Genomic DNA, 27,875 nt, shown 5'->3' with positions numbered 1-27,875 from the left:
AACTTTTTCATTTAGTGGCTAATTCGTATGAATTCGTACGATCTAATTCGTGAGATCAGGCTGATAATATATATATGATGCAGGTGCAGGCACGTGCACACATAGGGCTCAACCTGTGCAGAGCACATGTCCTTTTTAGTCTTGCATAGAAAGTGCCCTTCCAAAATGATTAAAAGTGCCCCCGCGACGCGACACACCCTCGGTCCTGCCCTTCAGTAGGCGCGCGATAACACCGCTCTTGAGTACGCGCGCGACAACACAGCTGATCAGAACGCGCGCGACAACGCGCATTGAGTGACAAGCGCGCTGTGTACGCATAGAATCAGCGGAGCGGGGAGTGCTCTCTCTCCCCGCTCCGCTGATTCTGTCAGAGTACAGCGGTCGGCGCGGGCCACAAAATATTACACTGAGGGCAGCAAATGGCCCACGAGCTGCGAGTTTGAGACCCCTGGTATAGAGGTTAGTAGGTCTGCGCCGACCACAACCATAAACATTGCCTACTTGTCATGCTTTGCCATGCAGCCCGGATAGCTCAGTCGCTAGAGCATCAGACTCTTAATCTGAGGGTCCAAGGTTCAAGTCACTGTTCGGGCGTATAAGCCTTTTTGTGGAGCCACAGCTTTTTCCGTTGAGCTATCGCTTGCTTAAAGTTACATCTGGATGCACAACACGTGTACTCGGAATGAGGACATGGCTGTACAGGCAGTCTTGTAGTCGTGGCCGAGTGGTTAAGGCGATGGATTTGAAATCCATTGGGTTCTTTCTGCGCAGGTTCGATTCCTGCCGACTACGTCCAGGCAGTGTGCAGGACTTAGTTTGCGACCTTCCATGATTGTTTGCAATTCCATTGTTTCTTGGGAAAAGGGATGTGCTGGAAGGGAAAGGCAAAACGGCAGCAGATGCTAGCTAGCTGCCCTGGGGGCCTTCCATTTTTAAAGACATATGACAGAGAATAAACATCTAGCAGCTTTTCCGTAGCTCGCTGTGATCGTAAAGTGGTTAGTACTCTGCGTTGTGGCCGCAGCAACTCCGGTTCGAATCCAATTCACGATAGGTTTTTCAAGGTGACATTGGCATTGCACTCTGTGTCGCCATCCTTAATCTCCATCCTCCTTTTAGTGCAGGCTGTGCTACTGGAACGTCCTGAATGTTTCCTAAAGTGTGGAAGACTAGGGATTCGATATGAGCAACGGGACCTTTGATGCCAGCATGCTGTGTAGATAAGCATTGATCTAGTCATGCTTCTAAGCCATGGAAGGACTATTTGACCTATTTGACCTATTTGTCATGCTTTGCCATGGAGCCCGGATAGCTCAGTCGCTAGAGCATCAAACTCTTAATCTTAGGGTCGAAGGTTCACGTCCCTGTTCGGGCGTATAAGCCTTTTTGTGGAGCTACAGCTTTTTCCGTTGAGCTATCGCTTGCTTAAAGTTACATCTGGATGCACAACACGTGTACTCAGAATGAGGGCATGGCTGTACGGGCAGTCTTGTAGTCGTGGCCGAGTGGTTAAGGCGATGGACTTGAAATCCATTGGGGTCTCCCTGCGCAGGTTCGAATCCTGCCGACTACGTTCAGTCAGTGTACAGGACTTAGTTTGCGACCTTCCATGATTGTTTGCAATTCCATTGTTTCTTGGAAAAAGGGATGTGCTGGAAGGGAAAGGCAAAACAGCAGCAGATGCCAGCTAGCTGCCCTGGGGGTCTTCCATTTTTAAAGACATATGACAGAGAATGAATGTTCAGCAGCTTTTCTGAGCTCGCCATAATCGTATAGTGGTTAGTACTCTGCGTTGTGGCCACAGCAACCCCGGTTCGAATCCGGGTCACGGCAAGTTTTTCAAGGTGACATTGGCGTTGCACTCTGTGTCGCCATCCTTAATATCCAGCCTCCTTTTAGTGCAGGCTGTGCTACTGGAACGTCCTGAATGTTTCCTAAAGTGTGGAAGACTAGGGATTCGATATGAGCAACGGGACCTTTGATGCCAGCATGCTGTGAAGATAAGCATTGATCTAGTCATGCTTCTAAGCCATGGAAGGAATCTTTTAAATTGTTAAGTCTCCATTCATTGCCACAACAACAGAGAGACCTTCTGCAGTTGCTATTGATCCATTTATTGTCTCCTACATGACATGGAGTCCTATCTATTGTGTTGTACTGATGTCTACACCTACAAAAACCATAAACCCAACCTCACAGTAATCTGTTGTGTTTTAGCAACATCTACACCAACCATAAGCCTAAACCCCACCTCACGGTAAACTTTTGTGTACCGTAAAGGTCTGCGCCGACCACAACCATAAACATTACCTACTTGTAAAGCTTTGCTTTGGAGCCCGGATAGCTCAGTTGGTAGAGCATCAGGCTTTTAATCTGAGGGTCCAGGGTTCAAGTCCCTGTTCGGGCGTATTACCCTTTTTGTGGAGCCACAGCTTTTGCCGTTGAGCTATCGCTTGCTCAAAGTTACATCTGGATGCACAACACGTGTACTGGGAATGAGGACATGGCTGTACAGGAAGTCTTGTAGTTGTGGCCGAGTGGTTAAGGCGATGGACTCGAAATCCATTGGAGTCTCCCTGCGCAGGTTCGAATCCTGCCGACTACGTTCAGGCAGTGTGCAGGTCTTAGTTTGCGACTTTCCATGATTGTTTGCAATTCCATTGTTTCTTGGGAAAAGGGATGTGCTGGAAGGGAAAGGCAAAACGGCAGCAGATGCCAGCTAGCTGCCCTGGGGGCCTTCCATTTTTAAAGACATATGACACACAGAAGTTCGCCAGACCGGAAGTGACGTAGGATCTTGGAGTTTGCGCATATAAACACTATGAAGACAACTGATCGTGGTGCGCGTTTGGATGCCGAGATAAGATATTTTGAGAGACTCACACAAACGAAAGACCACAGCCATACAATTATAAGCCTGTGGACAGACGAGCAGACAGAACAGCAGTCAGAGAAGTGTAATTTAACTCTATTGTGAGGGAGAACAGAGCAGAGGCCAGTGTTTGCTTACAGAGAGATATGTAAGATAACAAAATCTTATCTGGCAACTTACCAGTAACAGAAACTTATGAGCATTTAACACAGTTATGCCACATTGACACTATTTTTAATAGTAGATAAGTGAATACAAAACACAAATAACTCAGACCGTCTGGAATAATGCAGAAACATGTAAACAAGGTACTGGAAAATCTTTTTTATTTTACAAAAGGTTTTCAGAGCTTCTGTATTAAAATAAAAACAACATCAAATATTAAAACAATTAAAATAAGTTTTTAAATATGTGTCTTTGTCATTTTTTCATTGGGTATAAGATTATCTGTATCAGATCCCATTTAGGCAACATTCCATAAAAAGACAAGTACAGTTGTTATAGTATAAATTATTTACAAAGATTTAATCAACAGATCTGATCTGCATTTATGATTAAATAAACTTCAACCCTATTTCAAGTTCAAATTCTAAATGCAACTCAAGTTCAAGTTTTATTTATATAGCACAAAATCATAATCAGTGTTAATACCCAGCATTTTTACTCTTTATATATGCATAAGTATCTGTGTGATTGTGTGTATATTGAAAGGAAAATATATCATCTGACCCATTTAAAAGTAAACCTAAAATTATTTTTCAGTAAGTTGGCCAACGTTTATGTGGGTACCACACCATCATGTCATTCAGGGTGTCTTGGAGGGGAGAGGTGTCCAACCTACAGCATCTAAACAGTGGGGTATCTCAAGGCTTTGTTCTTGGGCCACTTCTCTTCTCCATCTACACAACATCTTTAGGACCAGTCATCCAGAAACATGGATTTTCCTACCACTGCGATGCTGATGATACCCAGCTATACCTCTCTTTTCACCCTGATGATTCCCTGATGACTTTTTTTTTTTGAAGACAACATTTTCATTTCCAAAAAGAAAATATTTTCTACATTTTGAAAACTACTGTTTTATTACATGTAAAAGCAGTGCATTCAAACTATTACTTTTGTATAACATGTCTTTATTGAGTATTGAACCCAAAACTTACCCTAGACAGGCTTAGGAAAAAAATATATAAAAATAAATAAATAATAAAAAATGCAATAAAAAAAAAATTACACATATACATAAAAAATATAATAAATAAATAAAAAAACAAGCACCAATTAACATCCCACAATTTCAGACTTCCGAAGCTTCTTCAATATCTCCGTTTTTTACAAAGTTCAAAAACAACTCCCAGATGTCACAAAATTCAGAGGATTTTTTCCTTATTATATATGTGAGCTTTTCAAGAGCCAAGCATGTTATAAGGTTTCTCAACCAAAATCCAATGGAGGGACGGTTAACATTTTTCCAGCATAAAGCAATACAACGCCTTGCTTGTATTAAACATAAATCAATCAATTTTCTTTCTTTAGTAGACAAGGCACAACTGTCTTCATACATATTCAATATATCAAACTATTACTTTAAATTGAAGTTACTTATATTTTAGTCTGTTAGTAATTTAATCTATGTCTGTGAAATAGAAAATTAAAGAAGATTATTAATGTTAACTTTGTTACTGGATTATAATTAGGGATGAATTAATGCGTGTGCATTATTATATTATTGGTTTATTATTGAAGATGCATTAATGTGTGACCCTTATATTATCGCTTTATTATTAGTGATGAATTAATGTGTGAGCATTATTCTATTATTGGTTTATTATTAGTGATGCATTCATGCGTGATCCATATTGTTTTTTTGCTTTGTGATTGATTTATTAGATTAGTTTATGATTAGTGATGTAGTCATATGTGAGCGTTATTATAATATTTGTTTATAATCAGTGACTGATGAAATGAGCCTTATATTTATTATAAGTGAGTGATTCATTGATGTGTTAGAATAATGCACGGGCATTATTGTAACTATGGTAGTAAATGATAATATAAAGTGTTGTAATGTATAATAACTGCATTAAAATGTTTGTAGTAAAACTATAAAGAGTGCTTGGTCGGCTAAGTTAATCTTACCAAATAACGTTATACAACATCTATAACAATCATATAATAATCGTGTTGTAGTAATTAATGTTACTGTAATGGTTATTCATTTAAACCAACTTGTTATAAAAATACGTAGTTTGCAATTGTTGTCCGAATTAATCTGCAACGAAATCTGTTATTACAGTACAAATCTTGAATGGTATAAGGGCTCTGATTGGCCATAGCGTTCATTGTAACTCGGAACATGATTGGCTGCCGTAACCAAGAATAGGGTGAATCTTGGTTCCAGCTCGGGACGTGATTAGCCAGCGTAACCATGAATTAAAAAAAATCTTGGTTCCAACTCGGAACGTGATTAGCCGGTGTAGCCAAGAATAACCACGACTTACAGGTGCCAGTATGCGCCACTGGCCCAGTCTGCACTGTGTGGCATATTTGCTGACATATAACAGAGACTGAAACATTGCTCACACTTGTCTGAGGTGGTCATTTTGACTGCAATCTTGTTTTAGGTTGGCACTTTGTTTTTGAATATTGTCTGCTTTTCAAATGCGTATCTGTGCTGCAGTACAACGCCTTAGCCTCACAGCAAACATTTTGGTCTACAAGCTGTCACTGCCGTCTTCCCAGGAGAGTGGCTGTACTGGTTTCTTCTGGAAGTCCTGAGGGATGTACGGGACCAAGACATGAGAGCGGTTGGGGCAGCCTTTGAACCCAGGAGAGCACCCCACAGGCTCTGTGCTGGCAGCCCCAGAAACTCGATTCACTCCAGAGTAGAACCGAACAACTCCGGCAGGGGCAAACTGCGACCGCACTGCACTGAGAGCAACGCAAAAAAGTCCTGAACGAGCCAGCCAGGAGTCGAACCTAGAATCTTCTGATCCGTAGTCAGACGCGTTATCCATTGCGCCACTGGCCCAGTCCGCAGCAGCAGTGCTCATTAGCATGGTCCTTGGAAAGAGGACACGGCTCGGTGAACATGGAGTTCCTAAAACGCATGCTGTGCTTTGTTGTCATGGCAAGTTGTGGTGTCGATAGGATGCTCTTACACCGAGCATGTGACAGTCCCTCCCAAGAAGAACTGTGATCCAGGCTCTGAGACTTTCTCTTCTCCAGGAGGAGGTTGCAAACGTTAGTTATTTTTGTCAGAGCAGCTGCAGCACACCTGGGTGGAGGCCCACAGCTAGACTTGAGGCCAACCTTTACGCAGACCTTCCCTGGTGGTCTAGTGGTTAGGATTCGGCGCTCTCACCGCCGCGGCCCGGGTTCGATTCCCGGTCAGGGAACTTCCTTTTCACCTCCATGCTGAACTTTGAGGAGTGGTTAACTCACTTGGCGAAGGCAAGAAAGCGGCTCTGAGCGCAAAAGATGTCCTTCGAGCCGGAGTCGAACCAGCGACCTAAGGATTGCCATCATCCCACCTACAGTCCTCCGCTCTACCAACTGAGCTATCGAAGGCTTACGGGGCAGTTCCACAACCACATCCTATAAGGTAGCTGCAGTCCGACCGCTGGCCAAAAAGGACAGAAGCAAAAGCACTCAAGCCTTCCCATACCGGGAGTCGAACCCGGGCCGCCTGGGTGAAAACCAGGAATCCTAACCGCTAGACCATATGGGAACTGCCACTTTGGAAAGCCAGTCTTGGCACAAACTCCAGTTAATTCTGATCGCTGGCACGTCCCTGCTCCGCTTGCACAAGTGCCACTCATACACGTACGCACTCTCTCATACACAGTTTCTTGGTTTCCGTAACCGAGAACCTTCTGATCCGTAGTCATAAGCGCTAACCTTTGAGCCACCGTCACTCTGTTCAGCACCTTGTTAGCACATTGCTTGGAGCAAGGACAAGGCTCTGTCAACCCGGAGTTCCTTCACCACACATTCTGCTTTGTTTTTATGGCAAGAGGTTGTGTGGATGGGATGCTCTTACAGGATTCCTGACAGTCCCTTCATAGAAGACCTGAGATCCAGGGTCGGAGACTCTCTCCTCTCCAAGAGGAGGTTAAAAGCAATGGTTTCTTTTGTGTCTGTGTGTCAGAGCGCTTAGGTGTTGCTGCAGCTCAGAGACCTACAAGTGGAGGAGATTACACTGCAAGTTGCCTGGATGACCTCTAAGTGGTAGGCACTTATGCCGCACGTAGGCTTGGTTTGCGATTGATGTAGCTGTAGTAGACATTCATAAAAATAAAAAAATATTTATAAACTGCTTACTCTGAGGTTGTGTTTAGGGTTGGGGTAGGAGTAAAATTGAATAAAACACAGCAGGTTACCGTGAGGTTGGGCCTAGGGCTGGGGTAGGTGTGATTTCAATAAACTGCGATAGGTTGTATTCTGTGCCATGTACGAGACATTGAATTAGTGAAACCCACATGGAGGTTTGTTACTGTGAGGTTGGGTTAGGAGTTGGGGTAGGTTGGGAGGTTGATAAAACACAGCAGGAAACTGTGAGGTTGGGTTAAGGATTGGGGTAGGTTTGACATTCAAACATAACTGGTTGGACGCAGTGTCTTGCACCAGACATTAAATGAATGAAAACTCCAGGAGGTTTTTACAGCCCACTTGGAGCTCAAGTCTCACCCGCTTGGAGCTGACCAGGCCATTTGGAGCAGGCTCTGATTTCTATTTATACCTTTTTCAGTCAGGTAACTTCCTTTTCAGTAGTATGAGCGTCTGCACTGTGTGGCATATTTGCCGACATATAACAGAGACTGAAACATTGCTCACACTTGTCTGAGGTGGTCATTTTCACAGCAATCTTGTTTTAGGCTGGCACTTTGTTTTTGAATATTGTCTGCTTTTCGAATGCGTATCTGTGCTGCAGTAGAACGCCTTAGCCTCACAGCAAATATTTTGGTCTACAAGCTGTCACTGCCGTCTTCCCAGGAGAGTGGCTGTACTGGTTTCTTCTGGAAGTCCTGAGGGATGTACGGGACCAAGACATGAGAGCAGTTGGGGCAGCCTTTGAACCCAGGAGAGCACACCACAGGCTCTGTGCTGGCGGCCCCAGAAACTCGATTCACTCCTGAGTAGAACCGAACAACTCCGGCAGGGGCAAACCGCGACCGCACTGCACTGAGAGCAACGCAAAAAAATCCTGAACGAGCCAGCCAGGAGTCGAACCTAGAATCTTCTGATCCGTAGTCAGGCGCGTTATCCATTGCGCCACTGGCCCATTCCGCGTCAGCAGTGCTCAGTAGCATGCTGATTGGAAAGAGGACACGACTTGAGGGCAAGCTTCAGCCAGACCTTCCCTGGTGGTCTAGTGGTTAGGATTCGGTGCTCTCACTGCCGCGGCCCGGGTTCTATTCCCGGTCAGGGCACTTCCTTTTCACCTCCATGCTGAACTTTGAGCATTGGTGAACTCACTTATCGAAGGCAAGAAAGCGGCTCTGAGCGCAAAAGATGTCCTTCGAGCCGGAGTCGAACCAGCAACCTAAGGATTGACATCATCCCACCTACAGTCCTCCGCTCTACCAACTGAGCTATCAAAGGCTTAAGGGGCAGTTCCACAACCACATCCTATAAGGTAGCTGCAGTCCGACCGCTGGCCAAAAAGGACAGAAGCAAAAGCACTCAAGCCTTCCCATACCGGGAGTCGAACCCGGGCCGCCTGGGTGAAAACCAGGAATCCTAACCGCTAGACCATATGGGAACTGCCAATCTTGAAACCCAGTCTTGGCACAAACTCCAGTTCATTCTGATCGCTGGCACGTCCCTGCTCCGCTTGCACAAGTGCCACTCATACACTTACGCACTCTCTCATACACAGTTTCTTGGTTTCCGTAAACCGAGAATCTTCTGATCCGTAGTCATAAGCGCTAACCTTTGTGCCACCGTCACTCTGTTCAGCACCTTGTTAGCACTTTGCTTGAAGCAAGGACAAGGCTCTGTCAACCCGGAGTTCCTTCACCACACATTCTGCTTTGTTTTTATGGCAAGAGGTTGTGTGGATGGGATGCTCTTACAGGATTCCTGACAGTCCCTCCATAGAAGACCTGAGATCCAGGGTCGGAGACTCTCTCCTCTCCAAGAGTAGGTTAAAAGCAATGGTTTCTTTTGTGTCTGTGTGTCAGAGCCCTTAGGTGTTGCTGCAGCTCAGAGACCTACAAGTGGAGGAGATTACACTGCAAGTCGGCTGGATGACCTCTAAGTGGTAGGCACTTATACCGCACGTAGGCTGGGTTTGCGATTGATGTAGCTGTAGTAGACATTCATAAAAATAAAAAAATATATAAACTGCTTACTCTGAGGTTGTGTTTAGGGTTGGGGTAGGGGTAAAATTGAATAAAACACAGCAGGTTACCGTGTGGTTGGGCCTAGGGCTGGGGTAGGTGTGATTTTAATAAACTGCGATAGGTTGTATTCTGTGCCATGTGCGAGACATTGAATCAATGAAACCCACATGGAGGTTTGTTACTGTGAGGTTGGGTTAAGAGTTGGGGTAGGTTGGGAGGTTGATAAAACACAGCAGGAAACTGTGAGGTTGGTTTAAGGATTGGGGTAGGTTTGACATTCAAACATAACTGGTTGGACGCAGTGTCTTGTACCAGACATTAAATGAATGAAAACTCCAGGAGGTTTTTACAGCCCACTTGGGGCTGACCAGGTCGTTTGGAGCAGGCTCCGATTTCTATTTATACCTTTCTCAGTCAGGTAACTTCCTTTTCAGTAGTATGAGCGTCTGCACTGTGTGGCATATTTGCCGACGTATAACAGAGACTGAAACATTGCTCACACTTGTCTGAGGTGGTCATTTTGACTGCAATCTTGTTTTAGGTTGGCACTTTGTTTTTGAATATTGTATGCTTTTCGAATGCGTATCTGTGCTGCAGTAGAACGCCTTAGCCTCACAGCAAACATTTTGGTTTACAAGCTGTCACTGCTGTCTTCCCAGGAGAGTGGCTGTACTGGTTTCTTCTGGAAGTCCTGAGGGATGTACGGGACCAAGACATGAGAGCGGTTGGGGCAGCCTTTGAACCCAGGAGAGCACCCCACAGGCTCTGTGCTGGCGGCCCCAGAAACTCGATTCACTCCAGAGTAGAACCGAACAACTCCGGCAGGGGCAAACCGCGACCGCACTGCACTGAGAGCAACGCAAAAAAATTCTGAACGAGCCAGCCAGGAGTCGAACCTAGAATCTTCTGATCCGTAGTCAGACGCGTTGTCCATTGCGCCACTGGCCCAGTCCGCAGCAGCAGTGCTCATTAGCATGGTCCTTGGAAAGAGGACACGGCTCGGTGAACATGGAGTTCCTAAAACGCATGCTGTGCTTTGTTGTCATGGCAAGTTGTGGTGTCGATAGGATGCTCTTACACCGAGCATGTGACAGTCTCTCCCAAGAAGAACTGTGATCCAGGCTCTGAGACTTTCTCTTCTCCAGGAGGAGGTTGCAAACGTTAGTTATTTTTGTCAGAGCAGCTGCAGCACACCTGGGTGGAGGCCCACAGCTAGACTTGAGGCCAACCTTTACGCAGACCTTCCCTGGTGGTCTAGTGGTTAGGATTTGGCGCTCTCACCGCCGCGGCCCGGGTTTGATTCCCGGTCAGGGAACTTCCTTTTCACCTCCATGCTGAACTTTGAGGAGTGGTTAACTCACTTGGCGAAGGCAAGAAAGCGGCTCTGAGTGCAAAAGATGTCCTTTGAGCCGGAGTCAACCAGCGACCTAAGGATTGCCATCATCCCACCTACAGTCCTCCGCTCTACCAACTGAGCTATCGAAGGCTTACGGGGCAGTTCCACAACCACATCCTATAAGGTAGCTGCAGTCCGACCGCTGGCCAAAAAGGACAGAAGCAAAAGCACTCAAGCCTTCCCATACCGGGAGTCGAACCCGGGCCGCCTGGGTGAAAACCAGGTATCCTAACCGCTAGACCATATGGGAACTGCCACTCTTGAAACCCAGTCTTGGCACAAGCTCCAGTTCATTCTGATCGCTGGCACGTCCCTGCTCCGCTTGCACAAGTGCCACTCATACACTTACGCACTCTCTCATACACAGTTTCTTGGTTTCCGTAAACCGAGAATCTTCTGATCCGTAGTCATAAGCGCTAACCTTTGTGCCACCGTCACTCTGTTCAGCACCTTGTTAGCACTTTGCTTGAAGCAAGGACAAGGCTCTGTCAACCCGGAGTTCCTTCACCACACATTCTGCTTTGTTTTTATGGCAAGAGGTTGTGTGGATGGGATGCTCTTACAGGATTCCTGACAGTCCCTCCATAGAAGACCTGAGATCCAGGGTCGGAGACTCTCTCCTCTCCAAGAGTAGGTTAAAAGCAATGGTTTCTTTTGTGTCTGTGTGTCAGAGCCCTTAGGTGTTGCTGCAGCTCAGAGACCTACAAGTGGAGGAGATTACACTGCAAGTCGGCTGGATGACCTCTAAGTGGTAGGCACTTATACCGCACGTAGGCTGGGTTTGCGATTGATGTAGCTGTAGTAGACATTCATAAAAATAAAAAAATATATAAACTGCTTACTCTGAGGTTGTGTTTAGGGTTGGGGTAGGAGTAAAATTGAATAAAACACAGCAGGTTACCGTGTGGTTGGGCCTAGGGCTGGGGTAGGTGTGATTTTAATAAACTGCGATAGGTTGTATTCTGTGCCATGTACGAGACATTGAATCAATGAAACCCACATGGAGGTTTGTTACTGTGAGGTTGGGTTAAGAGTTGGGGTAGGTTGGGAGGTTGATAAAACACAGCAGGAAACTGTGAGGTTGGTTTAAGGATTGGGGTAGGTTTGACATTCAAACATAACTGGTTGGACGCAGTGTCTTGTACCAGACATTAAATCAATAAAAACTCCAGGAGGTTTTTACAGCCCACTTGGGGCTGACCAGGTCGTTTGGAGCAGGCTCCGATTTCTATTTATACCTTTCTCAGTCAGGTAACTTCCTTTTCAGTAGTATGAGCGTCTGCACTGTGTGGCATATTTGCCGACGTATAACAGAGACTGAAACATTGCTCACACTTGTCTGAGGTGGTCATTTTGACTGCAATCTTGTTTTAAGTTGGCACTTTGTTTTTGAATATTGTATGCTTTTCGAATGCGTATCTGTGCTGCAGTAGAACGCCTTAGCCTCACAGCAAACATTTTGGTTTACAAGCTGTCACTGCTGTCTTCCCAGGAGAGTGGCTGTACTGGTTTCTTCTGGAAGTCCTGAGGGATGTACGGGACCAAGACATGAGAGCGGTTGGGGCAGCCTTTGAACCCAGGAGAGCACCCCACAGGCTCTGTGCTGGCGGCCCCAGAGACTCGATTCACTCCAGAGTAGAACCGAACAACTCCGGCAGGGGCAAACCGCGACCGCACTGCACTGAGAGCAACGCAAAAAAATCCAGAACTAGCCAGCCAGGAGTCGAACCTAGAATCTTCTGATCCGTAGTCAGACACGTTATCCATTGCGCCACTGGCCCAGTCCGTGTCAGCTGTCCTCATTAGCATGGTCCTTGGAAAGAGGACACGGCTCGGTGGACATGGAGTTCCTTCAACGCATGCTGTGCTTTGTTGTCATGGCAAGTTGTGGTGCCGATAGGATGCTCTTACACCGAGCATGTGACAGTCCCTCCCAAGAAGAACTGTGATCCAGGCTCTGAGACTTTCTCTTCTCCAGGAGGAGGTTGCAAACGTTAGAGTTATTTTTGTCAGAGCAGCTGCAGCACACCTGGGTGGAGGCCCACAGCTAGACTTGAGGCCAACCTTCACGCAGACCTTCCCTGGTGGTCTAGTGGTTAGGAATCGGCGCTCTCACCGCCGCGGCCCGGGTTTGATTCCCGGTCAGGGAACTTCCTTTTCACCTCCATGCTGAACTTTGAGGAGTGGTTAACTCACTTGGCGAAGGCAAGAAAGCGGCTCTGAGCGCAAAAGATATCCTTCGAGCCGGAGTCGAACCAGCGACCTAAGGATTGCCATCATCCCACCTACAGTCCTCCGCTCTACCAACTGAGCTATCGAAGGCTTACGGGGCAGTTCCACAACCACATCCTATAAGGTAGCTGCAGTCCGACCGCTGGCCAAAAAGGACAGAAGCAAAAGCACTCAAGCCTTCCCACACCGGGAGTCGAACCCGGGCAGCCTGGATGAAAACCAGGAATCCTAACCGCTAGACCATATGGGAACTGCCACTCTTGAAACCCAGTCTTGGCACAAACTCCAGTTCATTCTGATCGCTGGCACGTCCCTGCTCCGCTTGCACAAGTGCCACTCATACACTTACGCACTCTCTCATACACAGTTTCTTGGTTTCCGTAACTGAGAATCTTCTGATCCGTAGTCATAAGCGCTAACCTTTGTGCCACCGTCACTCTGTTCAGCACCTTGTTAGCACATTGCTTGAAGCAAGGACAAGGCTCTGTCAACCCGGAGTTCCTTCACCACACATTCTGCTTTGTTTTTATGGCAAGAGGTTGTGTGGATGGGATGCTCTTACAGGATTCCTGACAGTCCCTCCATAGAAGACCTGAGATCCAGGGTCGGAGACTCTCTCCTCTCCAAGAGTAGGTTAAAAGCAATGGTTTCTTTTGTGTCTGTGTGTCAGAGCCCTTAGGTGTTGCTGCAGCTCAGAGACCTACAAGTGGAGGAGATTACACTGCAAGTCGGCTGGATGACCTCTAAGTGGTAGGCACTTATACCGCACGTAGGCTGGGTTTGCGATTGATGTAGCTGTAGTAGACATTCATAAAAATAAAAAATATATAAACTGCTTACTCTGAGGTTGTGTTTAGGGTTGGGGTAGGAGTAAAATTGAATAAAACACAGCAGGTTACCGTGTGGTTGGGCCTAGGGCTGGGGTAGGTGTGATTTTAATAAACTGCGATAGGTTGTATTCTGTGCCATGTGCGAGACATTGAATCAATGAAACCCACATGGAGGTTTGTTACTGTGAGGTTGGGTTAAGAGTTGGGGTAGGTTGGGAGGTTGATAAAACACAGCAGGAAACTGTGAGGTTGGTTTAAGGATTGGGGTAGGTTTGACATTCAAACATTACTGGTTGGACGCAGTGTCTTGTACCAGACATTAAATGAATGAAAACTCCAGGAGGTTTTTACAGCCCACTTGGGGCTGACCAGGTCGTTTGGAGCAGGCTCCGATTTCTATTTATACCTTTCTCAGTCAGGTAACTTCCTTTTCAGTAGTATGAGCGTCTGCACTGTGTGGCATTTTTGCCGACGTATAACAGAGACTGAAACATTGCTCACACTTGTCTGAGGTGGTCATTTTGACTGCAATCTTGTTTTAGGTTGGCACTTTGTTTTTGAATATTGTATGCTTTTCGAATGTGTATCTGTGCTGCAGTAGAACGCCTTAGCCTCACAGCAAACATTTTGGTTTACAAGCTGTCACTGCTGTCTTCCCAGGAGAGTGGCTGTACTGGTTTCTTCTGGAAGTCCTGAGGGATGTACGGGACCAAGACATGAGAGCGGTTGGGGCAGCCTTTGAACCCAGGAGAGCACCCCACAGGCTCTGTGCTGGCGGCCCCAGAAACTCGATTCACTCCAGAGTAGAACCGAACAACTCCGGCAGGGGCAAACCGCGACCGCACTGCACTGAGAGCAACGCAAAAAAATCCTGAACGAGCCAGCCAGGAGTCGAACCTAGAATCTTCTGATCCGTAGTCAGACGCGTTATCCATTGCGCCACTCGCCCAGTCCGCAGCAGCAGTGCTCATTAGCATGGTCCTTGGAAAGAGGACACGGCTCGGTGAACATGGAGTTCCTAAAACGCATGCTGTGCTTTGTTGACATGGCAAGTTGTGGTGTCGATAGGATGCTCTTACACCGAGCATGTGACAGTCCCTCCCAAGAAGAACTGTGATCCAGGCTCTGAGACTTTCTCTTCTCCAGGAGGAGGTTGCAAACGTTAGTTATTTTTGTCAGAGCAGCTGCAGCACACCTGGGTGGAGGCCCACAGCTAGACTTGAGGCCAACCTTTATGCAGACCTTCCCTGGTGGTCTAGTGGTTAGGATTCGGCGCTCTCACCGCCGCGGCCCGGGTTCGATTCCCGGTCAGGGAACTTCCTTTTCACCTCCATGCTGAACTTTGAGGAGTGGTTAACTCACTTAGCGAAGGCAAGAAAGCGGCTCTGAGCGCAAAAGATGTCCTTCGAGCCGGAGTCGAACCAGCGACCTAAGGATTGCCATCATCCCACCTACAGTTCTCCGCTCTACCAACTGAGCTATCGAAGGCTTACGGGGCGGTTCCACAACCACATCCTATAACGTAGCTGCAGTCCGACCGCTGGCCAAAGAGGACAGAAGCAAAAGCACTCAAGCCTTCCCATACCGGGAGTCGAACCCGGGCCGCCTGGGTGAAAACAGGAATCCTAACCGCTAGACCATATGGGAACTGCCACTCTTGCAACCCAGTCTTGGCACAAACTCCAGTTCATTCTGATCGCTGGCACGTCCCTGCTCCGCTTGCACAAGTGCCACTCATACACTTACGCACTCTCTCATACACAGTTTCTTGGTTTCCGTAAACCGAGAATCTTCTGATCCGTAGTCATAAGCGCTAACCTTTGTGCCACCGTCACTCTGTTCAGCACCTTGTTAGCACTTTGCTTGAAGCAAGGACAAGGCTCTGTCAACCCGGAGTTCCTTCACCACACATTCTGCTTTGTTTTTATGGCAAGAGGTTGTGTGGATGGGATGCTCTTACAGGATTCCTGACAGTCCCTCCATAGAAGACCTGAGATCCAGGGTCGGAGACTCTCTCCTCTCCAAGAGTAGGTTAAAAGCAATGGTTTCTTTTGTGTCTGTGTGTCAGAGCCCTTAGGTGTTGCTGCAGCTCAGAGACCTACAAGTGGAGGAGATTACACTGCAAGTCGGCTGGATGACCTCTAAGTGGTAGGCACTTATACTGCACGTAGGCTGGGTTTGCGATTGATGTAGCTGTAGTAGACATTCATAAAAATAAAAAATATATAAACTGCTTACTCTGAGGTTGTGTTTAGGGTTGGGGTAGGAGTAAAATTGAATAAAACACAGCAGGTTACCGTGTGGTTGGGCCTAGGGCTGGGGTAGGTGTGATTTTAATAAACTGCGATAGGTTGTATTCTGTGCCATGTGCGAGACATTGAATCAATGAAACCCACATGGAGGTTTGTTACTGTGAGGTTGGGTTAAGAGTTGGGGTAGGTTGGGAGGTTGATAAAACACAGCAGGAAACTGTGAGGTTGGTTTAAGGATTGGGGTAGGTTTGACATTCAAACATTACTGGTTGGACGCAGTGTCTTGTACCAGACATTAAATGAATGAAAACTCCAGGAGGTTTTTACAGCCCACTTGGGGCTGACCAGGTCGTTTGGAGCAGGCTCCGATTTCTATTTATACCTTTCTCAGTCAGGTAACTTCCTTTTCAGTAGTATGAGCGTCTGCACTGTGTGGCATATTTGCCGACGTATAACAGAGACTGAAACATTGCTCACACTTGTCTGAGGTGGTCATTTTGACTGCAATCTTGTTTTAGGTTGGCACTTTGTTTTTGAATATTGTATGCTTTTCGAATGCGTATCTGTGCTGCAGTAGAACGCCTTAGCCTCACAGCAAACATTTTGGTTTACAAGCTGTCACTGCTGTCTTCCCAGGAGAGTGGCTGTACTGGTTTCTTCTGGAAGTCCTGAGGGATGTACGGGACCAAGACATGAGAGCGGTTGGGGCAGCCTTTGAACCCAGGAGAGCACCCCACAGGCTCTGTGCTGGCGGCCCCAGAAACTCGATTCACTCCAGAGTAGAACCGAACAACTCCGGCAGGGACAAACCGCGACCGCACTGCACTGAGAGCAACGCAAAAAAATCCTGAACGAGCCAGCCAGGAGTCGAACCTAGAATCTTCTGATCCGTAGTCAGACGCGTTATCCATTGCGCCACTGGCCCAGTCCGCAGCAGCAGTGCTCATTAGCATGGTCCTTGGAAAGAGGACACGGCTCGGTGAACATGGAGTTCCTAAAACGCATGCTGTGCTTTGTTGACATGGCAAGTTGTGGTGTCGATAGGATGCTCTTACACCGAGCATGTGACAGTCCCTCCCAAGAAGAACTGTGATCCAGGCTCTGAGACTTTCTCTTCTCCAGGAGGAGGTTGCAAACGTTAGTTATTTTTGTCAGAGCAGCTGCAGCACACCTGGGTGGAGGCCCACAGCTAGACTTGAGGCCAACCTTTATGCAGACCTTCCCTGGTGGTCTAGTGGTTAGGATTCGGCGCTCTCACCGCCGCGGCCCGGGTTCGATTCCCGGTCAGGGAACTTCCTTTTCACCTCCATGCTGAACTTTGAGGAGTGGTTAACTCACTTAGCGAAGGCAAGAAAGCGGCTCTGAGCGCAAAAGATGTCCTTCGAGCCGGAGTCGAACCAGCGACCTAAGGATTGCCATCATCCCACCTACAGTTCTCCGCTCTACCAACTGAGCTATCGAAGGCTTACGGGGCAGTTCCACAACCACATCCTATAACGTAGCTGCAGTCCGACCGCTGGCCAAAAAGGACAGAAGCAAAAGCACTCAAGCCTTCCCATACCGGGAGTCGAACCCGGGCCGCCTGGGTGAAAACCAGGAATCCTAACCGCTAGACCATATGGGAACTGCCACTCTTGCAACCCAGTCTTGGCACAAACTCCAGTTCATTCTGATCGCTGGCACGTCCCTGCTCCGCTTGCACAAGTGCCACTCATACACTTACGCACTCTCTCATACACAGTTTCTTGGTTTCCGTAAACCGAGAATCTTCTGATCCGTAGTCATAAGCGCTAACCTTTGTGCCACCGTCACTCTGTTCAGCACCTTGTTAGCACTTTGCTTGAAGCAAGGACAAGGCTCTGTCAACCCGGAGTTCCTTCACCACACATTCTGCTTTGTTTTTATGGCAAGAGGTTGTGTGGATGGGATGCTCTTACAGGATTCCTGACAGTCCCTCCATAGAAGACCTGAGATCCAGGGTCGGAGACTCTCTCCTCTCCAAGAGTAGGTTAAAAGCAATGGTTTCTTTTGTGTCTGTGTGTCAGAGCCCTTAGGTGTTGCTGCAGCTCAGAGACCTACAAGTGGAGGAGATTACACTGCAAGTCGGCTGGATGACCTCTAAGTGGTAGGCACTTATACCGCACGTAGGCTGGGTTTGCGATTGATGTAGCTGTAGTAGACATTCATAAAAATAAAAAAATATATAAACTGCTTACTCTGAGGTTGTGTTTAGGGTTGGGGTAGGAGTAAAATTGAATAAAACACAGCAGGTTACCGTGTGGTTGGGCCTAGGGCTGGGGTAGGTGTGATTTTAATAAACTGCGATAGGTTGTATTCTGTGCCATGTACGAGACATTGAATCAATGAAACCCACATGGAGGTTTGTTACTGTGAGGTTGGGTTAAGAGTTGGGGTAGGTTGGGAGGTTGATAAAACACAGCAGGAAACTGTGAGGTTGGTTTAAGGATTGGGGTAGGTTTGACATTCAAACATAACTGGTTGGACGCAGTGTCTTGTACCAGACATTAAATCAATAAAAACTCCAGGAGGTTTTTACAGCCCACTTGGGGCTGACCAGGTCGTTTGGAGCAGGCTCCGATTTCTATTTATACCTTTCTCAGTCAGGTAACTTCCTTTTCAGTAGTATGAGCGTCTGCACTGTGTGGCATATTTGCCGACGTATAACAGAGACTGAAACATTGCTCACACTTGTCTGAGGTGGTCATTTTGACTGCAATCTTGTTTTAAGTTGGCACTTTGTTTTTGAATATTGTATGCTTTTCGAATGCGTATCTGTGCTGCAGTAGAACGCCTTAGCCTCACAGCAAACATTTTGGTTTACAAGCTGTCACTGCTGTCTTCCCAGGAGAGTGGCTGTACTGGTTTCTTCTGGAAGTCCTGAGGGATGTACGGGACCAAGACATGAGAGCGGTTGGGGCAGCCTTTGAACCCAGGAGAGCACCCCACAGGCTCTGTGCTGGCGGCCCCAGAGACTCGATTCACTCCAGAGTAGAACCGAACAACTCCGGCAGGGGCAAACCGCGACCGCACTGCACTGAGAGCAACGCAAAAAAATCCAGAACTAGCCAGCCAGGAGTCGAACCTAGAATCTTCTGATCCGTAGTCAGACACGTTATCCATTGCGCCACTGGCCCAGTCCGTGTCAGCTGTCCTCATTAGCATGGTCCTTGGAAAGAGGACACGGCTCGGTGGACATGGAGTTCCTTCAACGCATGCTGTGCTTTGTTGTCATGGCAAGTTGTGGTGCCGATAGGATGCTCTTACACCGAGCATGTGACAGTCCCTCCCAAGAAGAACTGTGATCCAGGCTCTGAGACTTTCTCTTCTCCAGGAGGAGGTTGCAAACGTTAGAGTTATTTTTGTCAGAGCAGCTGCAGCACACCTGGGTGGAGGCCCACAGCTAGACTTGAGGCCAACCTTCACGCAGACCTTCCCTGGTGGTCTAGTGGTTAGGAATCGGCGCTCTCACCGCCGCGGCCCGGGTTTGATTCCCGGTCAGGGAACTTCCTTTTCACCTCCATGCTGAACTTTGAGGAGTGGTTAACTCACTTGGCGAAGGCAAGAAAGCGGCTCTGAGCGCAAAAGATATCCTTCGAGCCGGAGTCGAACCAGCGACCTAAGGATTGCCATCATCCCACCTACAGTCCTCCGCTCTACCAACTGAGCTATCGAAGGCTTACGGGGCAGTTCCACAACCACATCCTATAAGGTAGCTGCAGTCCGACCGCTGGCCAAAAAGGACAGAAGCAAAAGCACTCAAGCCTTCCCACACCGGGAGTCGAACCCGGGCAGCCTGGATGAAAACCAGGAATCCTAACCGCTAGACCATATGGGAACTGCCACTCTTGAAACCCAGTCTTGGCACAAACTCCAGTTCATTCTGATCGCTGGCACGTCCCTGCTCCGCTTGCACAAGTGCCACTCATACACTTACGCACTCTCTCATACACAGTTTCTTGGTTTCCGTAACTGAGAATCTTCTGATCCGTAGTCATAAGCGCTAACCTTTGTGCCACCGTCACTCTGTTCAGCACCTTGTTAGCACATTGCTTGAAGCAAGGACAAGGCTCTGTCAACCCGGAGTTCCTTCACCACACATTCTGCTTTGTTTTTATGGCAAGAGGTTGTGTGGATGGGATGCTCTTACAGGATTCCTGACAGTCCCTCCATAGAAGACCTGAGATCCAGGGTCGGAGACTCTCTCCTCTCCAAGAGTAGGTTAAAAGCAATGGTTTCTTTTGTGTCTGTGTGTCAGAGCCCTTAGGTGTTGCTGCAGCTCAGAGACCTACAAGTGGAGGAGATTACACTGCAAGTCGGCTGGATGACCTCTAAGTGGTAGGCGCTTATGCCGCACGTAGGCTGGGTTTGCGATTAATGTGGCTTTAGTAGTCATTCATAAAAATAAAAAAATACATAAACTGCTTACTCTGAGGTTGTGTTTAGGGTTGGGGTAGGAGTAAAATTGAATAAAACACAGCAGGTTACCGTGAGGTTGGGCCTAGGGCTGGGGTAGGTGTGATTTTAATAAACTGCGATAGGTTGTATTCTGTGCCATGTACGAGACATTGAATCAATGAAACCCACATGGAGGTTTGTTACTGTGAGGTTGGGTTAAGAGTTGGGGTAGGTTGGGAGGTTGATAAAACACAGCAGGAAACTGTGAGGTTGGTTTAAGGATTGAGGTAGGTTTGACATTCAAACATAACTGGTTGGACGCAGTGTCTTGTACCAGACATTAAATGAATGAAAACTCCAGGAGGTTTTTACAGCCCACTTGGGGCTGACCAGGTCGTTTGGAGCAGGCTCCAATTTCTATTTATACCTTTCTCAGTCAGGTAACTTCCTTTTCAGTAGTATGAGCGTCTGCACTGTGTGGCATATTTGCCGACGTATAACAGAGACTGAAACATTGCTCACACTTGTCTAAGGTGGTCATTTTGACTGCAATCTTGTTTTAGGTTGGCACTTTGTTTTTGAATATTGTCTGCTTTTCGAATGCGTATCTGTGCTGCAGTAGAACGCCTTAGCCTCACAGCAAACATTTTGGTCTACAAGCTGTCACTGCTGTCTTCCCAGGAGAGTGGCTGTACTGGTTTCTTCTGGAAGTCCTGAGGGATGTACGGGACCAAGATATGAGAGCAGTTGGGGCAGACTTTGAACCCAGGGGAGCACCCCACAGGCTCTGTGCTGGCAGCCCCAGAAACTTGATCCACTCCAAAGTAGAACCAAACAACTCTGGCAGGGGCAAACTGCAACTGCAGTGCACTGACTGAGAGCAATGCAATAAATCCTGATCGAGCCAGCCAAAAGTCGAATCTAGAATCTTCTGATCAGTCAGACACGTTATCCATTGCGCCACTGGCACACACTGTTCAAGGAGTGCTCATTAGCATGCTGTTTGGAAAGAGGACATGGACCGGTAAACATGGAGTTCCTTCAACGCATGCTGTGCTTTGTTGTCATGGCAAGTTGTGGTGTCGATAGGATGCTTTTACACAGAGCATGTGACAGTCCCTCCATAGAAGAACTGTGAACCAGGCTCTGAGACTTTCTCTTCTCCAGGAGGAGGTTGCAAACGTTAGAGTTATTTTTGTCAGAGCAGCTGCAGCACACCTGGGTGGAGGCCCACAGCTAGGCTAGAGGGCAACCTTTAGCCAGGCCTTCACTGGTGGTCTTGTGGTTAGGACTTAGTGCTTTTACCGCTGTGGCCTGGGTTCAATTCCTTGTCAGGGAGCTTCCTTTTCACCTCCATGGTAAACTTCGAGCAGTGTTGCAGATGATCTCTTCACGAAAGCAGCTCTGAATGCAAAAGATGTCCTTCGAGCCGCACTGTAAGACGTAATAAGACACACTCTGGCACAGACATCCAGTCTGCACGCTGGAATACACGCTATTATCTCATGGTTGAGACGCAGCTTCAAAAATTTGTTTCAAACCGGAAGTACAAATTTGCTTGAAATAACGCAAAAACAATCAATTTACACTTTTTAGTGAAATATTTGTGTCCTAATAGTGTTTTTAGCAGTGTGGGACACATATATGACTGTCAACAGCTCAAAAAATGTGTTTTGGAGTTTCGTGACACTTTAAGGTACAAATGTTAGAGAAAATACACACATGAAAATCTTACTTTGTTTTTCTTCTAAGTATATTTTTATATGTTTTGTTTTTTTGTCTCAAATTATTTTATGTAGGACACAAATGCCTCAAATGCAGCTGTAACATCATTGGAATAAATTATATTTTAACATATTCAAATGGAAAAGCTAACATATTAAAAAGGAATAATTATTTACAAGGTTACTTTTATATCTGCATTTTTATAAACTAAAGCAGTTTTGTCCCAAACCTTTGAAAAATAGTCCATGTTGTCTTTATATTTTTAGATGCTTCATTTATTACTGATTTTTCTTTATGCTTTCAAAATATGTAACTATGCATTTGAAGTGATATTGTGCTATTTTGCTACATAGTAGAAGTGAACTAGTTTTGTTTTGTGTTAAAGCCACAATGGCCCTGCATAAAAGTGCTTTACTGGGACCTTATAGGCACATTTTGTGCCTGGACTCAACTTAGTATTAGTGGGACCTAACTTGTTAATTACTAAATGCCCACAGAGCATGCTCACAGGACATACTTCTGACCCAGATAGTATACCTATACTTCGCCCATTGTGGCTATATACACTAAACTTTGTGTGGACTTGCTATGGGCCCTCAGTGAACTTCTGTTTCGAGTGGGCCAGCCCACAGTTTGGTCTAGCGACATTGTATATGTTTTTGGTATAGACATGTTAGTTTGGGAATTTGTGCACTAAAACTGTACACTCAAGTACATGAAGGTGAGCTTAAGCAAACTGCATTAAACATTCAAAACTATTGTATAATAGGCTGAGAGAGACATTAGAAAAGCATATCTTAATTAAGATATAAATTGGATCCAATTAAAATATTGTAGAAATTATCCTAAAGGATTTTCCTGTATTGTACTATAAAATAATCCTATAGGAATGGTTGCAAAATATGATGAAAATTCTAAAATAACTCCTTCAAAGAAGTCTGATAGGATGCTTCTTTTGTGTCTGTATAATTGTAAAAGTTAGACTGATTTAGAAAAGAAATCCACTACATGTTCATTAACTGAAAACACAGCTGAAGGTGCTACAATTAACACATAAACACCCTAGACAGCACAGCACAGCACCACTGCTTTTTTTCTGTGACAAACATAGATCTCGTCTAGGATTTAAACCCAGGACCTCTTGCACCCTAAGTGAGAATCATACCCCAAGACCAATAAGCCATGTAGAAGTGCTTGGCAGTGCCAGAAAAAAATTCTGTGAAACCGGTCCAATCTACTTTTTTGTTGATGTTGTTTTTGTTACGCAACTCCCTGGATGCATATTACAGTTCACAGGCAGTAAGAATCGGCCCAGTGGCCTAATGTTTAAGGCACCAGCCTTCGAAGCTGGGGATTGTGGGTTCAAGTCCCACCTGGGTTGTCTTTGATGCAGTTTTTTGAAGTTGGCTGTGCAGCACAATCCAGTGTGACCTTCAAAAAGCTAGGTTCATACTCTTAGGTCAAAAAGACATTATAATGGAAAACTCTTCAGAGAAGCTGATTTGTCATTAGTTGCACACACCAGATCGTCTGAATGCAATAGGGATCCTAAAGTGCTGTTCTCTGAGTTACAAGAACTTCCTGAGTCATACAACAAGTATAGCAAATGCTAGTATTGGCCCAGTGGCCTAATGGATAAGGCATCACCCTTCAAAGCTGGGGAATGTGGGTTCAAGTTGTGTTTGTTGGGTTACTTTTAAGTTGTGTGAAAAAATCCTGACTTGTCTACTCAAAGCTTAGGTGTAATGATCTGAGGACAATAGTTAGCTTCAAATTCTCAGACTTGCTGCACACTTCAATTAAGATTCATCCGATCTTGCTTGAATTATCCAATCACGTTACAAACATACAAGGTTTAGCTAAGCTCTGGTTATGGAGATCTTGACTTCAAGTACCCGGTGGCTTTCAACTAATAGTCTCATGTTAGGTGGATGATGATGAAATGCAAACTAGAAAATAGCTGCAGAAAGGTTGTGATTTCATGTTAATGAGAGTGGCCTTGACTGGAATTTGAAACTCAAGACCAGTCACACCATACGCAAGAACCATACCCCAGGACCAATTAAACAAAAATATGGATGATTGCACAAAGAAAATTTTTGTCCATTAGTTGCACATATCTTATTTGACGGAATGCAAACTGGCATCGAGATCCTAAAGTGCAGTTTTCCATGCATTGGCATCTTGTTGAAAGCTCCTTGGCTCTCTCCGCTGGTGTGCTGGCCTTCATGCACAGCCTGGTCAGGTGTACAGAGAGTGGTCTGTGGCTTCTGGCACTCCAGGCACTAGACAACGTTGCTATCAACTGACCTGTAAAAACACACATTCACCATTCATGATGTCATGAACAAGAACATTTTTAAACCAGGCACACAATTTTCTACATGAATTCAATAACCAAAAACATGAAGACAAAATAAACTAAATATTGATATATATATATATTTTTTTTTTGGTTCGCACATGTACTTGCTGAATTACCTCAAGGAATAAATTGGAATATTTCAAGATTAATTAATTAAATAAATTAAAACCACATTATTTCATTTACCAGAAACAAAAATATAATGTTACACTGAATTCATTATTTTTTGTGTTCCACCCAAAGATTCGGTGTGGCTTTTTCTGGCCACCACTAAGAAATTTTTCTCAGGGCACCACTGCTTTTTGGGTTGCTGAATAACACTTATAATATATCCTGAGAGTGTATAGGTTAACTTTAATTAAAAAATTATTCTGGATGAACAAGCTCTGAAAAAAAATCATATTCATTTTTCAAAAAAAGGAATTTTTTTTTATGTCTCTGTCATGATGACTGTACATAATATTTTACTAGTTATTTTGCAAGATTCCAGCATTCAGCTTAAAGTGCAATTTTAAGGATTAAGCAGGTTAACTAGGAAAGTTACTGGATAACTTTGTTTTGTGAACAATAAAATATATTCTTAAGGAGGCTAATATTATTGAACTTAAAATAGTTTAATTGCTTTTATTTAAGCCAAACTAAAATAAAGGAATACTATAAAAACTGACTTTTACAAGAAATATTTTTTTAATTCAATTTAATTCAGCTTTATTTGTATAGCGCTTTTACAATGTAGATTGTGTCAAAGCAGCTTCACATAAATGGTCATAGTAACTGGAACAGTGTGGTTCAGGTTTTAGTGTTTAAGTTCAGTTCAGTTCAGTTTAGCTCAGTTCAGTGTGATTTAATCACTACTGAGAGTTCAAACACTGAAGAGTCAATTCATCGATGCGTAGCTCTACCAATCCTGAACCATGCGAGGCAGTGGCGACAGCGGAGAGGGAAAAAAAAACTTCACCTGAGGGGAGTGAAGAAAAAAAACCTTGAGAGAACCAGACTCAGTTGGGCACGGCCATTTTAATTTCTCCGCTGGCCAAAAGTCTTGTGCAGAGCTTCATTCGCCGTGGTTTAGGCTGGAAGATGGCCTCAGCGAAGACTCGTCTGTCCCTGGAGCGTCGCTGGAATCAGACTCATGTTCTCCACTCCCCACGACCATCAGCGCAGCAGCAGCTCAGGATATGGCCCATTTATAAGAATTACTGTGAAGATTCCTTTGTTCTTTACAGGAGGAATTTTGACTTGACAGCTGTGTATCTGTATAGATAAACACACACACACACTCACACACTATTTCCCTAATTTGCAGAAGATAACACACACACACTCACACACTTTTTCCCTAATTTGCAGAAGATAACCAGGTGGTTATGCGATTCAGATCCTGACCGAGAGGGGGAAATATTTTAATTAAACGTAATGCTTCTTGTCAGCGGTACTTATAACGGAAAAAACTACATTAACGTTTGTTGATTGCAGACGGTGGTGGAAATAGACCTGGTCCTATTGAATTCGCGTTTTTTAGATAAATATTGTGTAGATAAAGTTAGTTATTTCGGTTTTAGGTTAAAGTATACTTTGTAGTGTTTATATTGTTCATGTATTGTTAGTATTTGTAGTTTTAGTGTACAGTTTGATGGGTTAAGGTTTGTAGTTTACTTAGTGCAGGTTGTATATATAACGTTAAGTTTTTTGCTGATCAAGTGTTCGTCTAATAATCATTAAGTTAACTATTTACTAGTGTTTAAGTAGTTTGCATCGTTGTTTTGTAGTTTAACTAAAGTTTTAGCGTCTACATCACTGTCTCCGCGACTGGACACTGGTGAGTAAAACTTCAATTGGTTCATAGCCGCTGTGCGTCAAAAAAACATAAAATCTAATTCATTTAGAATGAAACAACGTTTAACTTACCTTTATTAGAGATTATCTATCTTCCAGTGATGTGACTGCTAGTTGCTCCAGGCACGTATTCAAGGCAGATCCCATTTAGGGATTTCCCCATTTTATTCGTCTGAACAGATCATTGGGATTTTAAAACAGTGCTGTTCAAGTATACTTGATTGCCATGTTCAGAAATTCCAATCACCCACTAGCACTAGGAAGATAGTGAGAAACCTCTGTTCTTTGCTTCATTACAGTTTTTTATTGTGAATATTGATTATATTTTAAGTTAGGTTAGGCAATTTAAAAGGGGCTAGCTTTTATAGTGAGAACACATAAAGTCCAAAAGTAGACTAGTTATCAAATAGGCAAATTAGACAGACTTCACATAATTAATCAGATAATAATTTAATGTGGCAGCTAATTTAGTCAAAGTCTTTGAACAATTTCTTATCTACACTGTAAAAACATTATTGTTCTTGCTGCTTTTAGTTAAGGCAACATAAAATGTTAAGCTGTACTAGTTGGCAACTTGTATTTTTGAATTGACAAGACATTTAATGCAGACTGAGCAATACATTTATGGAAAGTTTTGACAAAAAAAAAAAAATATATATATATATCTATCTATCTATATATATATATATATATATATATATATATATATATATATATTTTTTTTTTGTACAAAAAAAGCAAAAAAAAATTTGTATATAATATGTAATTATAGTAAATAAAAATGTCAAATAGAAAAATATGTTATTATATTAATGTTAATGCACTAAATTAATGCAGGCTCGATGAGCATAAGAATCTTCTTTCGAAAATATTATCATGGTAATGTGACCAGACTGGTGCTCTACATTAACATTTATTTAAAATGTTATTTAAAAATCATTTTATGTAAATTTTTGTGCTTTAATTCTTGTAGAAACATGGAAAAATTTAGAGGTGTGAGTTCAGTTACCAAATGGAGGCGTGTCCAGAATATACTTCATGATCTCCAAACTACACAAACACTTGACATCAACAACCAAGTGGCTGAATATCTTCTGGCAAATTCTGAAACAGGACAAGATGAAGAAATGAACTGTGATAATATCTCAAATTTCAAACAACACAAACACCAACACTGACCTTGAAAGACACATTGATGATGTCACTGATGATGATGATGATGACAGATTTACAGACTACCTCAGGAATTTCAGCGAGGAAGAAGATTTAGATTTTAGTGACACACAACAGAGGCTCCTTTGATGACTTGCCAGATGAGCTGCGTCAGTGGGTTGTAGAGTGTGGTGTGACACAAAATGCCGCTGACAGCCTACTTAAAATTCTAAACAAACACATCCCCTTACTTCCTAAATGTGTGAGAACTTTGATGAAAATTTCACACACACGTAAAGTCAAAAAAATGGATGGTGGGGATTATGTCCATTTTGGAATATTGGAACACTTGCTCCAAAACAGAAATGCCCTGATGTTACAAACTGACAAAATTAAGATGCAGGTCAATATAGATGGACTGCCATTATTCAAAAGCTCACAGAAGCAAATTTGGC

The 27,875-nt window shown here is 44.7% G+C and overlaps 28 non-coding genes across 28 annotated transcripts; 11 read left to right on the top strand and 17 right to left on the bottom strand.

Annotated features, from left to right (window-relative positions):
* The first annotated feature begins 710 nt into the window (after positions 1-710).
* Positions 711-792, top strand: trnas-uga (transfer RNA serine (anticodon UGA)). Its single transcript has one exon. It is a non-coding gene; the product is annotated as a tRNA-Ser (tRNA).
* A 699-nt stretch (positions 793-1,491) lies between these two features.
* Positions 1,492-1,573, top strand: trnas-uga (transfer RNA serine (anticodon UGA)). Its single transcript has one exon. It is a non-coding gene; the product is annotated as a tRNA-Ser (tRNA).
* Positions 1,574-2,334: 761 nt separating this feature from the next.
* trnak-uuu (transfer RNA lysine (anticodon UUU)) lies at positions 2,335-2,407 on the top strand. Its single transcript has one exon. It is a non-coding gene; the product is annotated as a tRNA-Lys (tRNA).
* Positions 2,408-2,523: 116 nt separating this feature from the next.
* Positions 2,524-2,605, top strand: trnas-cga (transfer RNA serine (anticodon CGA)). The gene has a single exon. It is a non-coding gene; the product is annotated as a tRNA-Ser (tRNA).
* A 3,222-nt stretch (positions 2,606-5,827) lies between these two features.
* Positions 5,828-5,900, bottom strand: trnar-acg (transfer RNA arginine (anticodon ACG)). Its single transcript has one exon. It is a non-coding gene; the product is annotated as a tRNA-Arg (tRNA).
* A 295-nt stretch (positions 5,901-6,195) lies between these two features.
* Positions 6,196-6,267, top strand: trnae-cuc (transfer RNA glutamic acid (anticodon CUC)). Its single transcript has one exon. It is a non-coding gene; the product is annotated as a tRNA-Glu (tRNA).
* An 85-nt stretch (positions 6,268-6,352) lies between these two features.
* Positions 6,353-6,439, bottom strand: trnay-gua (transfer RNA tyrosine (anticodon GUA)). Its single transcript is given in 2 exon segments — positions 6,353-6,388; positions 6,403-6,439. It is a non-coding gene; the product is annotated as a tRNA-Tyr (tRNA).
* Positions 6,440-6,527: 88 nt separating this feature from the next.
* On the bottom strand, positions 6,528-6,599 carry trnae-uuc (transfer RNA glutamic acid (anticodon UUC)). The gene has a single exon. It is a non-coding gene; the product is annotated as a tRNA-Glu (tRNA).
* A 1,481-nt stretch (positions 6,600-8,080) lies between these two features.
* trnar-acg (transfer RNA arginine (anticodon ACG)) lies at positions 8,081-8,153 on the bottom strand. The gene has a single exon. It is a non-coding gene; the product is annotated as a tRNA-Arg (tRNA).
* Positions 8,154-8,386: 233 nt separating this feature from the next.
* trnay-gua (transfer RNA tyrosine (anticodon GUA)) lies at positions 8,387-8,473 on the bottom strand. Its single transcript is given in 2 exon segments — positions 8,387-8,422; positions 8,437-8,473. It is a non-coding gene; the product is annotated as a tRNA-Tyr (tRNA).
* Positions 8,474-8,561: 88 nt separating this feature from the next.
* Positions 8,562-8,633, bottom strand: trnae-uuc (transfer RNA glutamic acid (anticodon UUC)). Its single transcript has one exon. It is a non-coding gene; the product is annotated as a tRNA-Glu (tRNA).
* A 1,458-nt stretch (positions 8,634-10,091) lies between these two features.
* Positions 10,092-10,164, bottom strand: trnar-acg (transfer RNA arginine (anticodon ACG)). The gene has a single exon. It is a non-coding gene; the product is annotated as a tRNA-Arg (tRNA).
* Positions 10,165-10,459: 295 nt separating this feature from the next.
* Positions 10,460-10,531, top strand: trnae-cuc (transfer RNA glutamic acid (anticodon CUC)). Its single transcript has one exon. It is a non-coding gene; the product is annotated as a tRNA-Glu (tRNA).
* A 259-nt stretch (positions 10,532-10,790) lies between these two features.
* On the bottom strand, positions 10,791-10,862 carry trnae-uuc (transfer RNA glutamic acid (anticodon UUC)). Its single transcript has one exon. It is a non-coding gene; the product is annotated as a tRNA-Glu (tRNA).
* Positions 10,863-12,690: 1,828 nt separating this feature from the next.
* Positions 12,691-12,762, top strand: trnae-cuc (transfer RNA glutamic acid (anticodon CUC)). Its single transcript has one exon. It is a non-coding gene; the product is annotated as a tRNA-Glu (tRNA).
* An 85-nt stretch (positions 12,763-12,847) lies between these two features.
* Positions 12,848-12,934, bottom strand: trnay-gua (transfer RNA tyrosine (anticodon GUA)). The gene is given in 2 exon segments: positions 12,848-12,883; positions 12,898-12,934. It is a non-coding gene; the product is annotated as a tRNA-Tyr (tRNA).
* An 88-nt stretch (positions 12,935-13,022) lies between these two features.
* Positions 13,023-13,094, bottom strand: trnae-uuc (transfer RNA glutamic acid (anticodon UUC)). Its single transcript has one exon. It is a non-coding gene; the product is annotated as a tRNA-Glu (tRNA).
* A 1,456-nt stretch (positions 13,095-14,550) lies between these two features.
* On the bottom strand, positions 14,551-14,623 carry trnar-acg (transfer RNA arginine (anticodon ACG)). Its single transcript has one exon. It is a non-coding gene; the product is annotated as a tRNA-Arg (tRNA).
* Positions 14,624-14,918: 295 nt separating this feature from the next.
* On the top strand, positions 14,919-14,990 carry trnae-cuc (transfer RNA glutamic acid (anticodon CUC)). The gene has a single exon. It is a non-coding gene; the product is annotated as a tRNA-Glu (tRNA).
* Positions 14,991-15,075: 85 nt separating this feature from the next.
* Positions 15,076-15,162, bottom strand: trnay-gua (transfer RNA tyrosine (anticodon GUA)). The gene is given in 2 exon segments: positions 15,076-15,111; positions 15,126-15,162. It is a non-coding gene; the product is annotated as a tRNA-Tyr (tRNA).
* Positions 15,163-16,778: 1,616 nt separating this feature from the next.
* trnar-acg (transfer RNA arginine (anticodon ACG)) lies at positions 16,779-16,851 on the bottom strand. The gene has a single exon. It is a non-coding gene; the product is annotated as a tRNA-Arg (tRNA).
* A 295-nt stretch (positions 16,852-17,146) lies between these two features.
* Positions 17,147-17,218, top strand: trnae-cuc (transfer RNA glutamic acid (anticodon CUC)). Its single transcript has one exon. It is a non-coding gene; the product is annotated as a tRNA-Glu (tRNA).
* Positions 17,219-17,303: 85 nt separating this feature from the next.
* On the bottom strand, positions 17,304-17,390 carry trnay-gua (transfer RNA tyrosine (anticodon GUA)). Its single transcript is given in 2 exon segments — positions 17,304-17,339; positions 17,354-17,390. It is a non-coding gene; the product is annotated as a tRNA-Tyr (tRNA).
* An 88-nt stretch (positions 17,391-17,478) lies between these two features.
* On the bottom strand, positions 17,479-17,550 carry trnae-uuc (transfer RNA glutamic acid (anticodon UUC)). Its single transcript has one exon. It is a non-coding gene; the product is annotated as a tRNA-Glu (tRNA).
* Positions 17,551-19,378: 1,828 nt separating this feature from the next.
* On the top strand, positions 19,379-19,450 carry trnae-cuc (transfer RNA glutamic acid (anticodon CUC)). Its single transcript has one exon. It is a non-coding gene; the product is annotated as a tRNA-Glu (tRNA).
* An 85-nt stretch (positions 19,451-19,535) lies between these two features.
* trnay-gua (transfer RNA tyrosine (anticodon GUA)) lies at positions 19,536-19,622 on the bottom strand. Its single transcript is given in 2 exon segments — positions 19,536-19,571; positions 19,586-19,622. It is a non-coding gene; the product is annotated as a tRNA-Tyr (tRNA).
* Positions 19,623-19,710: 88 nt separating this feature from the next.
* trnae-uuc (transfer RNA glutamic acid (anticodon UUC)) lies at positions 19,711-19,782 on the bottom strand. The gene has a single exon. It is a non-coding gene; the product is annotated as a tRNA-Glu (tRNA).
* Positions 19,783-23,375: 3,593 nt separating this feature from the next.
* On the top strand, positions 23,376-23,448 carry trnar-ucg (transfer RNA arginine (anticodon UCG)). The gene has a single exon. It is a non-coding gene; the product is annotated as a tRNA-Arg (tRNA).
* The last annotated feature ends 4,427 nt before the right edge of the window (positions 23,449-27,875 follow it).

This window comes from Danio rerio, chromosome 4, assembly GCF_049306965.1.
Source record: "Danio rerio strain Tuebingen ecotype United States chromosome 4, GRCz12tu, whole genome shotgun sequence".
In the NCBI taxonomy this organism is placed as follows: Eukaryota; Metazoa; Chordata; class Actinopteri; order Cypriniformes; family Danionidae; genus Danio; species Danio rerio.
This window is presented reverse-complemented; position numbering and strand designations above follow the sequence as displayed.